Source organism: Capra hircus, chromosome 24 (genome assembly GCF_001704415.2).
Source record: "Capra hircus breed San Clemente chromosome 24, ASM170441v1, whole genome shotgun sequence".
Classification (NCBI taxonomy): Eukaryota; Metazoa; Chordata; class Mammalia; order Artiodactyla; family Bovidae; genus Capra; species Capra hircus.
Genome location: NC_030831.1, coordinates 30,010,463 through 30,027,356, shown reverse-complemented (window position 1 = coordinate 30,027,356; position 16,894 = coordinate 30,010,463). Strand labels below are relative to the sequence as shown.

Genomic DNA, 16,894 nt, shown 5'->3' with positions numbered 1-16,894 from the left:
TATGAGGGGATCTGGCTCAGTTTAGGACATTAACAAGGATCACGTGAGGAAGCGCCATTTGGGCTGATATCTGAGTCAACCAAGAGTGAACTAGGCAATGTTTGGGTACCTGGGTTTATAGATGTGAGAATGGGAGAGAGCAGAGAGACTCAGAGCAAGTGGCAGAAAGACAAGCAGCTGAAGTAGAAGGAAGGAGTGGAGATCCTGACATGAAACTGGAGGAGCACAATTTGGGGCTTTATCTTAAAGCAATGGCAATCCATTTAGGAGGCACGTGTAGCTGAAGGAGTGACAGTTATCATATTTGCATCTTGAAAATCTCCTCTCATGTTACTGGAGGATGGATCTGGAGGGGGAGCAATATGGATGCCAGAGGACCAGTTATAAAAGCCCCGTAGCTCTCCACGCAGTGGATGGGGAAAGCTGAGACTTGGATGAGGAACCGAGGAAGGTATGCAACATCCTTTGAAGGGAACACTCAATGACTGGGTGAGAGCTTTGATATGGAGTGGATGGAAAAGGAACGTCAAAGATAAAATCCAGACTGGGAGCTGGGGAATCCTGGAGGTTGAGGTGAGATGGGCAGAGACCACAAGGTTGATTCTGACATGTTTCATTTGATGTTTAAGATGGACAGGAAGAAATACAAAGTACAGAGCTGGATCTATAAGTGTAGAATTTGGAGAGACATTCAGAGTCATAATCAGGTTTTGTAGAGTGCTCTGAATAAAATATATGCCAGTAATTTCAAGGAATCTTATTGGACAGCATGTGATATTTACATGTTGGGAAAACTAAAGTTGAATCAAAGTTCTAAGGCACTAGATGAACAACCTCTGCTACTCGAGAGTTCAGTCATTTGTAAATCTTTTTCTATTCTAAATGCTGTCATAATTTCCTGATCTGCAAAATCTGGAAATATGATTTGCTAGACATTTTAGCAAGTGACATATATATATACATATATGCACATATATACACACACATATAGAAATATACACATATACATTTAGCAAGTGAAAGCTAGCTAGCTATACCGAAGTCACAAAAGTGATAATGTAAGTGCAGGATTAATATTTAAAATATTTAATAATCTGTATAACTTGGGCTCCAACCATAAATAACAAGACCATAACAGCGTATTCAACTGAATGCCAAGCCCATCACAGTAACAGAATCTCATTCTCTGATGGTAAAAATTCCTAATTGAAAGTAAAATAGAAATATTAGAAGGTAAAATACTTCTAATATTTAACACTAGAATAACATTGGTAGTTACTGCTTTTAGTCCAATAATGTCACTAACATCTAAACATATTTGAAATCTAAAACACTAAAGAATCTAGTTATTAAAAGAAATACACCCAGTTAGTGTAGTCATGTAGTGAAAGAAATGTTCAGGATACACGTGAAAATGGGAAAGACAACTTTGCTGATTCAAATGAAGAACATCACAGTTACTCCTGCATTGAGAAAACTGATTTGGGGCATGGGGGAGAGAGATAAAACTACCCTTATACTAATCTATTCTCCAAGGGTGCTGTGGAAAAATCAAACTGATTTAGAGATATATTTCTAAAAATTTGTGCTCACATTTTAATTTTGAAATCGCTCGTCTAAGTATGTGATCAATGTCATCATTTTATCTAACTCTTTGTATCTGCTCAAAGTAACCTATAACTTTGAGTCACAGCTTTAATCCCATTGGTTACAAAACAGACAAGCTAAGTGAGGTTTGAACTCCTGAAACTAATGCAGTAGTGAGCCTAAGGTTCTTCATTTGAATCGGCAAAGTTGTCTTTCCTGTTTTCATGTGTATCCTGAAATTTTCTTTTACTACATGACTACACTAACTGGGTGTGTTTCTTTTAATAACTAGATTCTTTAGTGTTTTAGATTTCAGTTTGGGGGAGTATTGAGGTCCTAAGGTAAAGGGAGACGCTATGACTGGAATGTGTTCTGTTTATTCTGACAAAGGTTTTCTCTTGCGTGGCACTATTACAGGTACAAAGAGGAGGAAGGGCTTTACTTTCACAATCTTTGCCTCCGGTCTGTGCAAGAGTAAAAAGCACACCAAGAACAGGCAGATATCCCAATAAAACTGCGCTGTCTATAAAGATCTTTGTGCTGCTGAACTGAAAGAAGCTCCCTATTTTCCTTATCACTGTCACAATCCAACCCCCTCAATTTCATCTTCCCTCAAATCCCACTGCACCAGTAGATTCTTATTAGAAATTGTAACTAAAGTGGATCAAAATGAGTTAGAGGTCAGTCTGGGTTTGAATGTTGAACTATTCAATTGACCAAGAAGCTTCCAGTAAGAATGAACACTATACAGCAAAATAATCATAGATCAAATTGTGTTTTGTACAATTCCCTCATCCCTTTTGTAGCAAAAGCTGCCACTCTTGATTGGATAAAACATGCCCTTCTATGTTAAGAATCTTGTGATTGTGTCAAAGCAACTGGTTATTCACACACACACACATACACATATTGTGATTTCAGTCTTACCTGTTAAAGAACTTGCATTAAAAACTTTCTTTCTTTAAAATGATTAAGTAAAAAGCGTAAGATATACAATGTTACAAAAGACATCATAGAGGAACTCACCATGGAATTTAAGAAAAAAAAAATCTTCCTTACAATTTGGCAAATTCAAGAGGCTTGCAGTAGCTAACACTGAAATGACATTTTCTAATAACTCAGTTCCCAAGAGCAGGTCTTACATTATAGTCTAGTAAACAAACCAGAAGAAGTAAGAAAATTTGAGTTCCACTCTCAATTTCCTCCTTGCTTCTGGGATCCCATACTCTCTCATAAGTTGTGTATGTGGGCAATCTTCAAAAGTCTCTAGTCTCTCTGCAACATTATATATTACACAAGAAGAGATGTCAGTGTGTTTTCAGTGTGGCAACAGCACATAGACAAAATACACCTAAGACAGACAACAGAATTGTCTATACCTCTCCCTCTCTAGTTCAGGGGCAAAGAATCCACTTGCCAATGCAGGAGACATGGGTTCGAACCCTGGGTTGGGAAGCTCCCCTGGAAAATCCCATGCACAGGGGAGCCTGGTCGGCTACAGTCCATGGGGTCACAAAGAGTCAGATATGACCGAGCACTCAGTACATATGAACCCCACCTCCAACTCTCATATGCCAGCACAGGACATACTTAATCAAAGTAGTACCAGAAAATTCTAATACAACAGCTTATTTGCATTTGTAACAAATTTTGGCCTCTGCTATGGACATACTTCACAGCACTATGTTTTATGATGCAACTTCTAATATTGGACCAGTGCAGTTCTTTGCTTGCATAAGCATGTTTCAAGGGCATTAAAAATATAATATCAAACAATGCCTCCTCTTCCTCTTTTTCAGTGCCTGAAATTTTGTATGTATACATGTACATAGACATATATAACATGTACATCTATACATATACATGCATATACACACGCATGTGTGCGTGTATATATTGTCTCTCTATACAAAAGCCTTCAACGCTTTCTGGAGATATGCCTTTACAGAAGGTTAAGGCATGGGAGAAGTAAAATATTATCCAGCTTGCTTATTAGTTTGTCAACATTCACAATCACCAATGAAAGACAGATTCCTAAGAGAAATAAAGAAGTAGTAAATCTGGGTGGGGGTTTCCCTGGTGGCTCAGATGGTAAAGAATCGGCCTCTATTGTTGTAAAGATCTCTTGGAGAAGGGAATGGCCACCCACTCCAGTAACCCGTGGACAGAGGAGCCTGGTCGGCTATAGTCCCTGGGGTCGCAAAGAGTGGGACATGATAGAGCAACTAGCATACACACTTTATAAAGGTGAGAGAGAGAAAAAGATCCGAACATGAACTTGAATTTGATGGGCAGTGAAATTTGTAATCCTGGTCCACTGAAGGCAGAGTCCAGTAAACAATGGGATGGTCCCACTTAAAAGAAGTAAGGATTGGGTGAGGGTATGAAAAATAACCCATGCCATCATAAAAATCTTGTTTATCTATATCTACTCTTTTTCAGATTCTTTTCCCTTGTAGGAATTACTAACACAACATTGTAAATCAACTATATTTTAATAAAAAATGAGTAATTTTTTTTAAACCTGACAATCTTGTTTATCTAGCCCTGTGACTCTCATCAGGGCCAGACTACCCCTAGAGAATATTTTGGGAAGGATTTGAGGTTTGTCCCATCATTAAGGGAGGAGAGTTCTGTTCATTCTTAGGGACTTTTTGATGAAGAATTTCCCCTAAATATCTCAAACAACAGGCTTCCCTGGTAGTTCAGCTGGTAAAGAATCCACCAGCACTGCAGGAACCCTGGTTCAATTCCTGGGTCAGGAAGTTCCAGGGGAGAAGGGATAGGCTACCCATGCCAGTATTCTTGGGCTTCCCTGGTGACTCAGATGGTAAAAAAAATCCATCTGCAATGCAGGAGACCTGGATTCGATCCCTGGGTTGAAAAGATCCCCTGGAGGAGGGCATGGCAACCCACTCCAGTATTCTTGCCTGGAGAATTCCCATGGACAGAGGATCCTGGAGGGCTGCAGTCCACGGGGTCACAAAAGGCCGGACACGACTGAGCGACCACGCATAACATGCAGTGTTGCGTCCCAGGTGGCTCAGGGATAAAGAATCCATCTGCCAAGCAGGAGACCCGGGTTCGATCCCTGGGTCAGGAAGAGCCCATTTAAAAGGAAATGGCAATCCTTCCAGTATTCCTGCCTGGGAAGTTTCATGGACAGAGGAGCCTGACAAGCTACAGTCCGTGGTGCTGCAAAGAGGTGGACACGACTTAGTGACAAGCAGTGTTCCCCTGAACTAAATTTGTAATGCATATCAACTTGCAGAATCTGGTACCTAATCATAACTAAGCATTTTAAAGGAATTTCCACCAAAACCCTGGTGGTTTACAGCAAGGCTGCTGTGAGTAATAATTCAATCATTTTGTATAATCTTTCTCCTAAATCTAGAATTAATGAACTACAATATTAACAGAAAATAAATTGAAAAGGGCAGCATCAGCACTGTCAATAATTTCCATTGTGGAAATATTGTATTTGCTTTTATTGATGAAATGGTGAGTAGTCTGCAGAGTCCGTTGACACAGAGCTCACATTAGTAACAAGGGGAAAATGCCACATAAAGCAGTGTAGGGATTTTGGTGGAACAGTATTAATAATATTTAGCCTTTCATTTGTGAAATATCACACTTCCACGTTTTCTCCATTCTGACTGTCTATAACTTGACTTGGCATATTTTTCCTACAACAGTTACCATCATTTTCTTCTCTCTGTTATTATACACAAATGTCTGGCTTATAATCATCCTAATGCTACTTTTAGTCTATTCTCCTTTCATTTTCCTGTACTCCCTGTATGGAAGGTCTTCTGATATTTTTATTTGTCTTAAACCCAAATGTATGCATTATATAAACATACAAGCAAGCCTCAGACCTCTTTACTGTGTTCCAGTGAAGTCACCCTTAAACACTAGCACAGTGAAATGCACATTGTACAACAAGTTATTTTTATTTTATTGCTCCTTTTCATGACAAATATAGTCAGTGATCATATTACTGATGAATTACATTTCAAGACACCAAGGGGGAGACCCAAAATATCTGTTATTAAGAGGAAGACAGGGCTTCCCTCGTGGCTCACTGAATAATCTAACTGCCAATGCAGGAGACACAGGTTCAATCCCTGGTCTGGGAAGATCCCACATGCCTCGGAGCAACTAAGCCTGTGCACCATAACTACTAAGCCAGTTCTTCAGAGCCCAGGAGCCATGAGGACTGATCCCACATGTTGCAACTACTGAAGCCCTCTCGCCCTAGAGCCCACTCTCCACGACAAGAGAAGCCACAGCAATGAGAAGCCTGCACACTACAACTAGAGTTGCCTCCCCTTCCTGCAACTAGAGAAAAGCCCGTGAAGCAACGAAGACCCAGCACAGCCAAAAATAAATCAATATTTGTTTTTAAAGAAGAGGACAAGAGTCTGAGAGGGTTGAGGACTACAGTTTGCTCCACAGTGAATGACAGTGGATGATGGAAGACAGAAAACCTACAAGCCTCCTGTGTGTCCCTCTGTACCACTTCACTTCCTTTCGTGTACATCTGACACCCTGATGGCCAGAAAGAGTTAACTCCCCCATCCAGCTACTAATCTTAAGTCAAGGGTGTTGGATGAGGAGTGAGTCCAGTTTCCAGTATCTGCTCTGCCATTAACCACCGGGGTGACCTTCAGCAGCTCACCAGGATCACTGCGGGCCCTCATCTCCTTAACTGTAACATAAGGGCACTGGAATAAATTGCTCTTAAGGTCCTTTCTAGCTCTATCACAAAATGCATAATTTTGATTCTAAGACTTAGGCACTGCTCAGAAGAAACTGATTCCTTTAATATATATATATAAAATAAATCTTGTGGGTGTGAATTATCTTTCCAACCACAATGTATTTTTTCAAGTACTCAGTCAAGTCTGCTAAAAAATGTCATGTCTTATGAAAAACAAAAATGCCCTCTTAAAAAAGAAGCCCCCCGACACCTGATAGAGCCAGCACATTTATTAGGAGAACAGAATCACCAATCTGAAGGGGACAGCTACTTCTTCAGTTCCATCCTGCTTACTGTTGTAAAAGTCAGTTTTATGTTTTGCTTTGAATTCTTGAAATAAAAACGATCTTATCTATCTGCCTAGCCAATCATATATTCTGGCAGCTTTAACCTTCTCCATAGAGGTTTTTTTAAATTGTAATAGTCCACAGAGATAACAATTCAACAAAATCTATACACAACTGAACACTGACCACAGAGGAGGTGTTTAAGAGCAAGTGCTATGGTGTGAATCGACTTCTTGTCCAAGTAACTATTTCATCTACAACCAATTTTGCCCTGGAGCTTTTGAAAAACACAATAGAAATCTGTTAAATTGGCGGTCTTGCTGAACTTCAACTACTTTTATCTAACCAGGTCCTCCATAACAATAGATATTCGAGAGCTTCTTTTTGATAAAATTTTGATTTGGAGCCTAGGTGCAGAGAGCAAATGGACCAAATTCCTTATTCTGATGACAACTTGCTATCTTTGCTTTTGAAACATACGCATAAAAATAAGGCATTAGAATATTACCTTAACATACACACATGTGCCTGCTTTAGGAAAATTCCAGGCTTAAAAAAATTCAGTTTGGTGAGATTTAAAAAATTAGAATATTTCTAGTTGGTTTTCCAAAGCACCTATTATCTTCTGAAAACATAGTAATCACCTCTGTTACATACAAAGTGGGGATGAATTTCTCAAATTTTGATTGAAGGGCTTTTTCTAGGAACATATCTAATCCATAACACAAATTAATTAAGTAGGTATGGAATCAAGCCTTGGTTACCTGTCTGAGAGTGATATACAATTTACTGCAAAGTTTTCATACCAGCTTTGCATATTTCTGTCACCCAGCTTGTTTCTGGGCCCATGTGCCCCCCACCCCATAAATCAGTTTTTGTGTTTGAGATATGTAAGCTCATTTAAAAATTAACCTAAACCAAACAAAGTAATTAGAAAGGCAACTTGCCCACAGTAACAATGAATATCTTTTTTAAGTCAAACATACAATACATTCCAAAGACAAACACAAATGACTTTTTAAATAACGATGATTTTGGATTATCTTTGCCTCTATTCCTCTCATTAACATGAATAATTCAGAGTGCTTACTATACGTGATTAAGCTGTTCCCCCTCTATAATTCATTTTTGGTACATAGAAAAATAAGATGTAACACAGCCTTATGTTTTTCCAAAGGTCTAAATTAGACCATATTTTTTAAAGGCAACTTTACTTTCCAAATTATCTATAGTTTGGGTTCATTCTTTTCAAGGCTATCCTGGGAGAAAGTAAGGAGAGTTTTGTACTTTCAAGGCTAGGGCAGGACAGGGCAGTGTAGCAGGTAAGAGCGAGGAAATCCCACCCTCCTATGGTTTCTGATATTCTTCCAAGTACGCATCTACTATTTGCAAAACATGAGCAAGACTGCCAGTATCTTTTTCCTTAAAAATATGGAAGTGCTTTGGGACATTACATCCAGATTTGAGTAAAAAGAAATTCCCAACATTTTGAACACATCGAAGGAACAATATTTTTATTATTATGCAACTTTGATTTTAAGTAATAAAAATATCCTAACATTGCAGTTCCAGCTAAAGTAAACATCCCCCAATGGGAGAACATTTCAGGACTGAGGGTAGAAGGACTCAAAACCTCAAATCTTACTTTAATGAGGACATGAACAAAACTAAGAGTGTGACTCTATATGCTGATTATATACAAACTCATCCAGATCCCCTAACACACATCTAAAGAAAACTAATGTAGACATATTTTATTCATATCCGAAATAATACTCTACATTATGCATACCCAATATTTGTGCAGGAAATAATGTGTATATCCTAAGTCTACTTAATTTGGGGTTTGGAATATTACGTGAGTCTCCCATTTTGACAATTCTTCCTGGGAAGATGTTATATCCTTCTGGAAATCACACTAAATTTCAGGAGTCATGGGGCTGTTTAACGCACTGCTTGAGAGCCCCTATGCTACCCTTGTGACCAGGAAGAAAGGGAAAGAATGTCATCAGGACAGGCCTGCAGCTGTACTAATTCTCAGCCTCTCGTTGGTAACAAAAAGGTGGGGGGGTGGGTGGTGGGGGAAGAGCAATGAGATTTCACTGGAGTATAAACCAGCCTTGGCCAAAGGCTTTACAACTTTTTTGATTTCTTCTTTCATTGAAAATAAAATGAGAGGAGCTTACAGGGTAATCAGCCAAACACAACAGTTGCTGAACTTGGGTCAAGATCAGAAACCATAGTAGCTTTAGGGATATTCATGGAAATGTATGAAATGAGGATGTATGTTTTGATACCTGTGAAAATAAACCATTGGACTTTAAGTGAGTGGGAGAGAACAGATGGTTGGTAATGATTTAAAACATTTATGTTTTTGGACTGTTACCAAGCCTCTGTATTAAAAAATATGGTGTTTTAGTCAATACATACTAACAACTCTCTGCAAGGCTCATTTTCTGAAGGATGTTACTATAATAAAAGAGATAAAACCTATATGAGGCCAGAGGAAAATCCTCCTCATTTTCTCAAGTCATTCAATGCATGTTATTTCTTACGCAAGATATTTGATCAAAATGTTTCTTTGTGATGAGAGGACTTAAATTTTTCCTCAACAGTTGACAACTACCAGTGCCCATGTATTATATTCTTTTTGGATGCGTGGGATAGAATTGTAATTTTGTTCTGTATATATGATTCACGCTGATTTGGAGCCCTTAAAAAAAAAAAAAAAAAACCGTCTGAGCAATCATAAAATCTGAGAGTCCAAGATACCCTTGCCCCTGAAAAACAGTAACAATCTCCTTATCCTCAATTTGGGAGCCAGGCATATGGTATTATAATTATGTACTGGAACCTGCAGGTGCCAGGCCACCCAACTAGGAAAACAGATAAATATCAACTCACACTGTATTTGTGTGTGTGTGTGTGTGTGTGTGTGTGTGTGTGTATCAGCCTAAAAGAAGCCCACATCCTGTCCTTTAAACTCAATGGAATTGTGACAAACACAGATAAAACTGTATATAGAGAGATTAACGCAACGTTTGAGGTTAAACTAAAAAATAAATACTGCTAAATGATACTCTTAATTACTAGAAAAAATGCTAAAGGAGAGTCCTATGAAAACCCCACCGTGTTTCGATTTGGTCGTGAGAACAGAATGGGGGGAAAGTCACACCAGCGCAGGCTCTGTAGGATTTCCTTCCTAACCCTTTGGAGACCCTGGGAACTGTTCAGGACCGGTTTGCCAGTGGGAGGGAGTTGGGGGTGGACCTGCAGGAAGAGCAGGAAGACCCGCGGCCGCTCCAGCATTGCTCCTGTGAACTTAGTTGGAAATAACTCCTGACAGGTATCAAACACTACAACCTCGAGCCTCCTAACAAAAGTACGCGGATGGGCAGGATGTGGGGACCGGGCAGAAGAGAGCGGGGGACCGTGTGAAAGTGACAACTGGGGCCACAAAGCCCCCGCGCAGTTCCTACTCCCCCCAGCCCACTTCGAGCCCCCTCCCCAGGGCGCCCCCAACCCTTCGGCCCGGCCCGGCCCGATGGAATCTGGGCTCCCACATGGCCCGCAGCCTCAGCAGGAGTCTCTGCGTGGTCTCGGAGTGTGGGACAGATGCAAAAAGGGGGCACCCTAGCAGAGATGCTCTTCTTGGTGCCAAACACGCCGGAGGGCCGGATAAACCGGCAGCAGACACTCGAGACCGCTCCTTCTGGTGTCTTCTTTCCAGTCTCGTCCCGGAGCGGGGGCTCCACGCGAACCCCGGGGAGCAGGGAGCCCCGCGGAGCCCAGGAATCCAGCACAGGTAGCTCCCAAGTTTTCAGGCATCCTTCCTCCTCCTCCGGCCCTCCCCAAGTCTTCGCACCCCCTTCATCTCCCGGATCCCCCTCCCCTCAGCACAGTATCAATAAAGTGAGCGGGAATGGGTTCAAATGGGACGGGGGGGGGAGGTGGGGGGGGGATTAGAGGTAGAAAGAAAAGATGCCTCCCGCAGAGGTGAAGCACCTGGAAAGGGGAGGATGCACTTCCCGCCCACCCAGACCTCTCTCCTCCGCAGGGAACTAGCGGCGCCTTGCAATCTCGGCCCCCGAAATCTCGGTCCCCCCAATCCCGGACCCCCGCTCCCCGACGCTCCGATCCCCCGTAGGTACCTCGCAGGCGGCGCGGGCAGCGGAGGGCGCCGGCAGGTAGTGCTTTCGCGGAAGCGGAGCTTCGGCTGGAAAGTTCCCCGAGCTCCGGGGCAAACTCTCGCGGACTCCGCCCCGCCGCGGAGCCGCCGGGTGGGTAGGCAGCAGCGCGGCGCGGCGCGGGAGCCAGGGATGCGCGGAGCCCGCCGCTCGCGCGCGTCAGTCAGCCGGGCTGGGGCTGCGGCGCCGCCTGGGCTCCCGGCCGCCCCCGCCCCGCCCCGCCCCCCCCGCCCCGCGGCCCCGCCCCGCCCCGCCCCCCCCCCCCCCCCCCCCCCCCGCCCCCCCCCCCCCCCCCCCCCCCCGCCCCGCCCCGCCCCGCGGCCCCGCCCCGCCCCGCGGCCCCGCCCCCCGCGTCCGCCCGGCACCCAGAGCCCCTCAACCCCCAGGCCTGCCAGCCCGCCAGCCTCCCAGTCTCGCCTTCGTCGCTCTGCTCTCCCTGCGGCTCACTTTGTGGCCTCACCTCTGCTGGCCGCGTGCCCTCTCTCCCAGCCGCAGGGCTCCGGTGCCACCCACTTTTGGTCCAGGGAGTGATAGTCTCTGGCGTTTGTTGCCTAAATCACCTTCTCTTCTTCACCTCTGCACTGATTCAGGTTCTTTCCCAAGTGTTCTAGAAATACCTGAGGAATAAATCTATAGGTTAGTAGCTTATGGCAAGCGTTGAGTCCAAAGTCTTAGAATTTCGTTTGCGTGACAGATCAATCCATCATTTGTGTATCCACCTATCATTTGTATATCTGTATCTACCTATCTGTCCTTTAGTCTTATCTAGCTCTTTGCGACCCCATGGGCTGCAGCCCAGCAGGCTCCTTTGTCCATCGAATTTTCCTGGCAAGAATACTGGAGTGGGTTGCTATTTCCTCCTCCAGCCAGGGGATCTTCCCCACCAAGGGAATTAACCCAAGTCTCCTGCATTGGTAGGGGATTCTTTACTGTTGAACCACCTGGAAAGCCCACGTATCTAGCTATCTATCCATCCGTCTATTATTTATATTTGCTGCTGCTGCTAAGTCAGTTCAGTCGTGTCCGACTCTGCGACCCCATAGACGGCAGCCCACTAGGCTCCCCCGTCTCTGGGATTCTCCAGGCAAGAACACTGGAGTGGGTTGCCATTTCCTTCTCCAATGCATGAAAGTGAAAAGTTAAAGTGAACTCGCTCAGTCGTGTCCGACTCTTAGCAACCCCATGGACTGCAGCCTACCAGGCTCCTCCGCCCATGGGATTTTCCAGGCAAGAGCACTGGAGTGGGGTGCCATCGCTATTTTATAGCTGGATCTATATGTATCCCTGTGAGTGCCTGCATGCTCAGTTGCTTCAGTGTGTCCACGTTTTGCAATCCTGTGGACTATAGCCTGCCAGGCTCCTCTGTCCATGGGATTTTCCAGGCAAGAAATTGGAGGGGGTTGCCATGCCCTCCTCCAGGGGATCTTTCCTACCCAGGGTTGGAACCTACCACTCCTGTGTCTCTTGCATTGCAAGCGGATTCTTTACCTCTGAGCCACCCTGGAAGCCCATCTTACCTATATCTCTATCTATGTATGAAATAATAGGTCAGTAAAGTCTAGGAGGGATATATGAGCCGTGGGTGAGTTGGGTAGCAGGTGTGTGTAAGACAAGGGCTTCTTAAAAAAAAAGAAGAAGAAGAAGAAGGCAAAGTGGCCCTTTACTATATCCAAGACTCGGTAGCTGTCTCAGGCCACACATTTCAAAATCTAGCAAGCTGTAGTTGGCAGACCAAGGTTAGAACAGATTTTTTTTTTCTTATCATTAAAGGAAACTTCGTTGAAATCTAAAAATTAGTTCCAAATATTGTGCTAACAACAATTTGACCGAACTAGGACAAATAAAATTAACATAACCCTTGCTTACTTTGCATTCAGATAGTTTCCATGCATGAACAAAGACAAACTAATTAAAAAAAAAAAGTAGTCAGCAGCTAAACCTACCTCAATGCTATATCAGAATACTTATTTTTTCAAAGAAGAATGTTATCAACCTACATTTTCAGTAGGTCCATTTAAGTGGGTGAGAAATAACACATCTGCTGGTAGTAAACTTTGGTTTGGTGAAGAAATATATCGCCAGAGTTGTTTGCCTGATTCTGGTTTCTTTTAAACACAGCCTGATTTTTGTTGTTGTTGTTACTAGTTATTAATTTGTTTGTCTGCTGGTTTCTTATTAACAATTAACTTCAATTCCTGCACTGAAGTCCTTATTCATCTCTAGACTGCACCTTTTCCTGCAGTTGGACTTCTAAAGAAACAAGGTAGTGTCCCTGAGCTATATCTAACTGGAAATTGATGAGGGCTTGTTGAATGAATTAACCAATGTAATTTAGTCATTTTGGGTTTGGTCCCATGGGTGTCATTTCATGTTCTAAGAGTTCTTGAAGTTGTAACCATCTATTACATCAGAGCGGTGAAGAAACCCCAGATGGGTTCAGGAGACCCTGACTCTACTTCTTGGCTGCTTCAAGTTATACAATTTCCGTGGCCTATGCCTTCTCATTTGTGAAATAAGAGAGTCAAGCAGGAATACCATTATAACTCTATTGTTTGTAAATTCTCCAGCTTTTTGTAACCCCTGGGGGAAACTGCATGGTCAGGTCAGTTCTGATGGAATTTGCCTGATTACTGTGCTTCTAGGCATTCCCATCATTGTGGAATTTTCCAGGTTTTGGAATCTATTTTATTCATCTATTATAACAAATCCGAAATTTTGAACTGTGAACTGTCTTTCATTCCTACATCTTTGCCCAAAGCTACTAAAAAATATTTTAATGACTAAGGAATTTGCATTTTGTGAATTTCCATTGTTGGTTAATAAAGGATCAAAGAATCACCTGAAAAGCATTCCAAGCATCAGTATACAATGGATGGTCTCAGGGTATCTGATTATATGGTTATGATACCACATGAGAGTTACATAGTTAAGTGAAAATAGCACCTTCTTAAATTTTTGTGGTTAAACTAGTTTAATTTTTACAAACTGCATTATTTCTGAAACACCGGTTCACAGCACGTTTCTGAACTCTCCAGTCTATTAATTTTGTTTAGTTCTTTGAATTTCTTAAAATGTTTAACTATTGATTGTTTCTGGGCAAGTATGAAGCTTACGGATCATTGATCCTTTAATGTGTAGGTTGGTAACAATTATAGTCATAAAAAATTTCTGCATCAAATCCCAAGGTACATTTGATGGCAAGAGTGCCTTTGTAGAAAGGGGGCTTTGTCATTCATAGGTTTATTTGTGAAGTACATACAGTGCAGATATCATTGAATTAAGTATAAGAAATGCAAACTTCACTTTGCAAATAGTATAACTAGTAGTAGAATGAGCGAGGGAGTTCCCTGGTGGTCCAGTGGTTAAGAATCCACCAGTGCAGGGGACATGGGTTCGATCCCTGCTCCAGGAACTAACATCCCACATGCTTCAGGGCAGCTAACCCCGAGAGCCACAACTACTGAAGCTTGAGCACCTTAGAGCCTATGAACCACAACTAGAGAAGCTACCACAACTAGAGAAAGCCCTCGCGTAGCAACAAAGAGCCAGTGCTTCAGAATGAAAACCCAGTGCAGCCAAAAATAAATAAAAGAACGAGCCAAGTGAGGGGCTCATAGTTTATGAGAGCTGTTTGTAAGGAAAATGGGATAGAAGAGTAGGAAAAGAGTAGGGAAGGGTATTTTCCCAGTGTCTCTATGCACACATAAAAAAAGCTACTTTAAGATATGAATACAACACTATTATGGGATACCTCTTGCTCTTTTTGAGTTTGTACATTTTTTAACCATGCAGTTTCTAGCGAAGACTTGGCTTAATGAATAGCCAAGATAATAATTCAGCAGAAATGTATTAAGCACAATGTAGAAGGCCATATGGGGGTTGCAAATACCTCTAGACCATCTTATTTATGGCCCCAACTGTTTTGTTGAGAGAAAGCAGAGATATATTTACCTGGAAAGAATATTTTTTTACATGAGTTAATGCAGGATACACCAGAAGCTATAATAATTTCCCTTTAACTTTTCTTGCTCTTACTCCACAGAGCAGGAGTAAAAAAAGAAAAATAATCAAAGAACATCATTTATGTTGATTCACGATCAAGAGAACGAGAAGAACCCCACTGAACCAGAGTGGGGAATGGCAGAACTCTTCTAATAGATGATATTCAGACTTCATCCAGATTTTTCTAGGGGAAGGGGGATCAAAATAAACAACTTTTAGGGAAAATGAGGCTTCCCTGGTGGTCCACTGGTTAAGACTTCATCTTCCAACTCAGGGGCTATGTATCCAACCCCTAGTCAGGGAGCTAAGATCACACATGACTCACGGCCAAAAAACGACAACATAAATAACAGAGGAAATATTTTAACAAATTCAATAAAGAATTTAAAAATGGTCCACATCAAAAAGCTCTTTAAAAAAAATAAATAGCTTAATTTAGTGTGATGAAATGGAAAGAGTACTCGAGAACTGGATTTGTTTTCAATAAGTTGCAGAGGACGATATGGTTAGATCGCATCACTGACTCAATGGACACAAATTTGAGCAAGCTCCAGGGGATAGTGGAGAAGCCTGGCGTCCTGCAGTCCATGGGGTCACAAAGAGTCAGGCTCAACTTAGGGACTTAACAACAACAAAGTTGGGCAAGACTGTTCTCCTTGGGCTCATTTTATCCCCATGGAGTGCATGGGGTCATGGAATCAAACGGGCCCCAATGATCCTTCCGATTTCAGAACTTCTCTGATATCTGATGAAGATCACTTCTTTTGATCAAGCTATGCTGATGATTCTTCAACTTCACATATCAGTGGATCTGCATAATGACATCCAAAGTGAATTCTAATCAGAAAATAAAAGGCCAAGGTAAGCTTTTTCTTCAGTAGATGAAATTCAAAACAAAAATGAGAGAAAACTAGAGGAATGTGGTATTGGTTATCCAACCTTGATCTATAGGATTCTGGATATGGCACTGTACAAAGTAACACTTCCTCTCTGAAATGTCAGAAGAAAAAATCTTTTCGTTTCAATATCAGGATTAAATAGGACAAAGACAAAGCATTCAAACTTTATAGACCTGGAGGAGTCTGGGAGCATAATGATTTATTTACTTCCTGTTATACCCAGCACTGTGTTATACAAAGTTTGCAATTTGAAGTTGACCAAAATTACTGGGCTTCCCTGGTGGCTCAGACGGTAAAGAATCCACCGACAATGTGGGAGATCTGGGTTAGATCCCTGGATTGGAAAGATCTTCTGGAGAAAGGAACGGCTACCCACTCCAGTATTCTGGCCTGGAGAATTCCATGGACTGTATAGTCCATGGGGTCACAGAGAGTCAGACACGACTGAGAGACTTTCACTTTCAAAATTACTGAGTCATGGGGAAATAAAAAGATTAGGCTCTGTGAACTCTGTCTTTAACACTTTTTTAGGGAAGAAATTATTTTCTTAAAAAAATCAAGAAAAATATCAAGGACTGGATATATGAATAACAAAAGCACAAATTAAGTATCCAGAAGAATATTGAAAAAAGAGAAAAGACAAAACACATGACTGGACAAAGCATAGGGTTAACAGTATATGAGGAAAAGTATGATCCTAAAAACTTAAAAACTTTAAAATAGATAGGTTGGTCAAACAGAAAAACTAAAAGATAATTATAAATGAAACAAGATGTGTGCCATTATTATTATTTATCTGCTACCTAAGTAAAGCAATGATTCAAGGTCAAATAAATTAGAATAGTCAGCACCTAATAGTGTTGGTAAATGGAACAGGTCAATAAATATACATTGATTGGTTGATTGACTAAGAACAGCTTGCAGTTATTTTAGGAAAATCAAAGTCACTAGGGGAGTTATGTCTGTAATTTTTTCAACCAAGCAAGTATGAATTTCCTCTTAAAAATAACAAAAACAAAACCTTTCCAAATAGTCACTTTTAAGTCTTAAGCAATGAGATTTTATAAAAATTTTATAAAATAATGTTTATGTGGAGAAAAACCTAAATTAGAAACATGTAACATGTGGAAATCTAAATGTACATCTGTATAAAGAAATATTTTACAGCTT

At 41.6% G+C, this 16,894-nt stretch overlaps 1 protein-coding gene across 1 annotated transcript in view; it reads right to left on the bottom strand.

The window, feature by feature from the left end:
- CHST9 (carbohydrate sulfotransferase 9) overlaps window positions 1–10,955 on the bottom strand; it is a 280,856-nt gene extending 269,901 nt beyond the window's left edge. The window contains exon 1 of the mRNA XM_018039801.1: window positions 10,788–10,955. The gene's annotated coding sequence lies outside the window, so the exon portion shown is untranslated. The remainder of the gene's footprint in view (window positions 1–10,787) is intronic.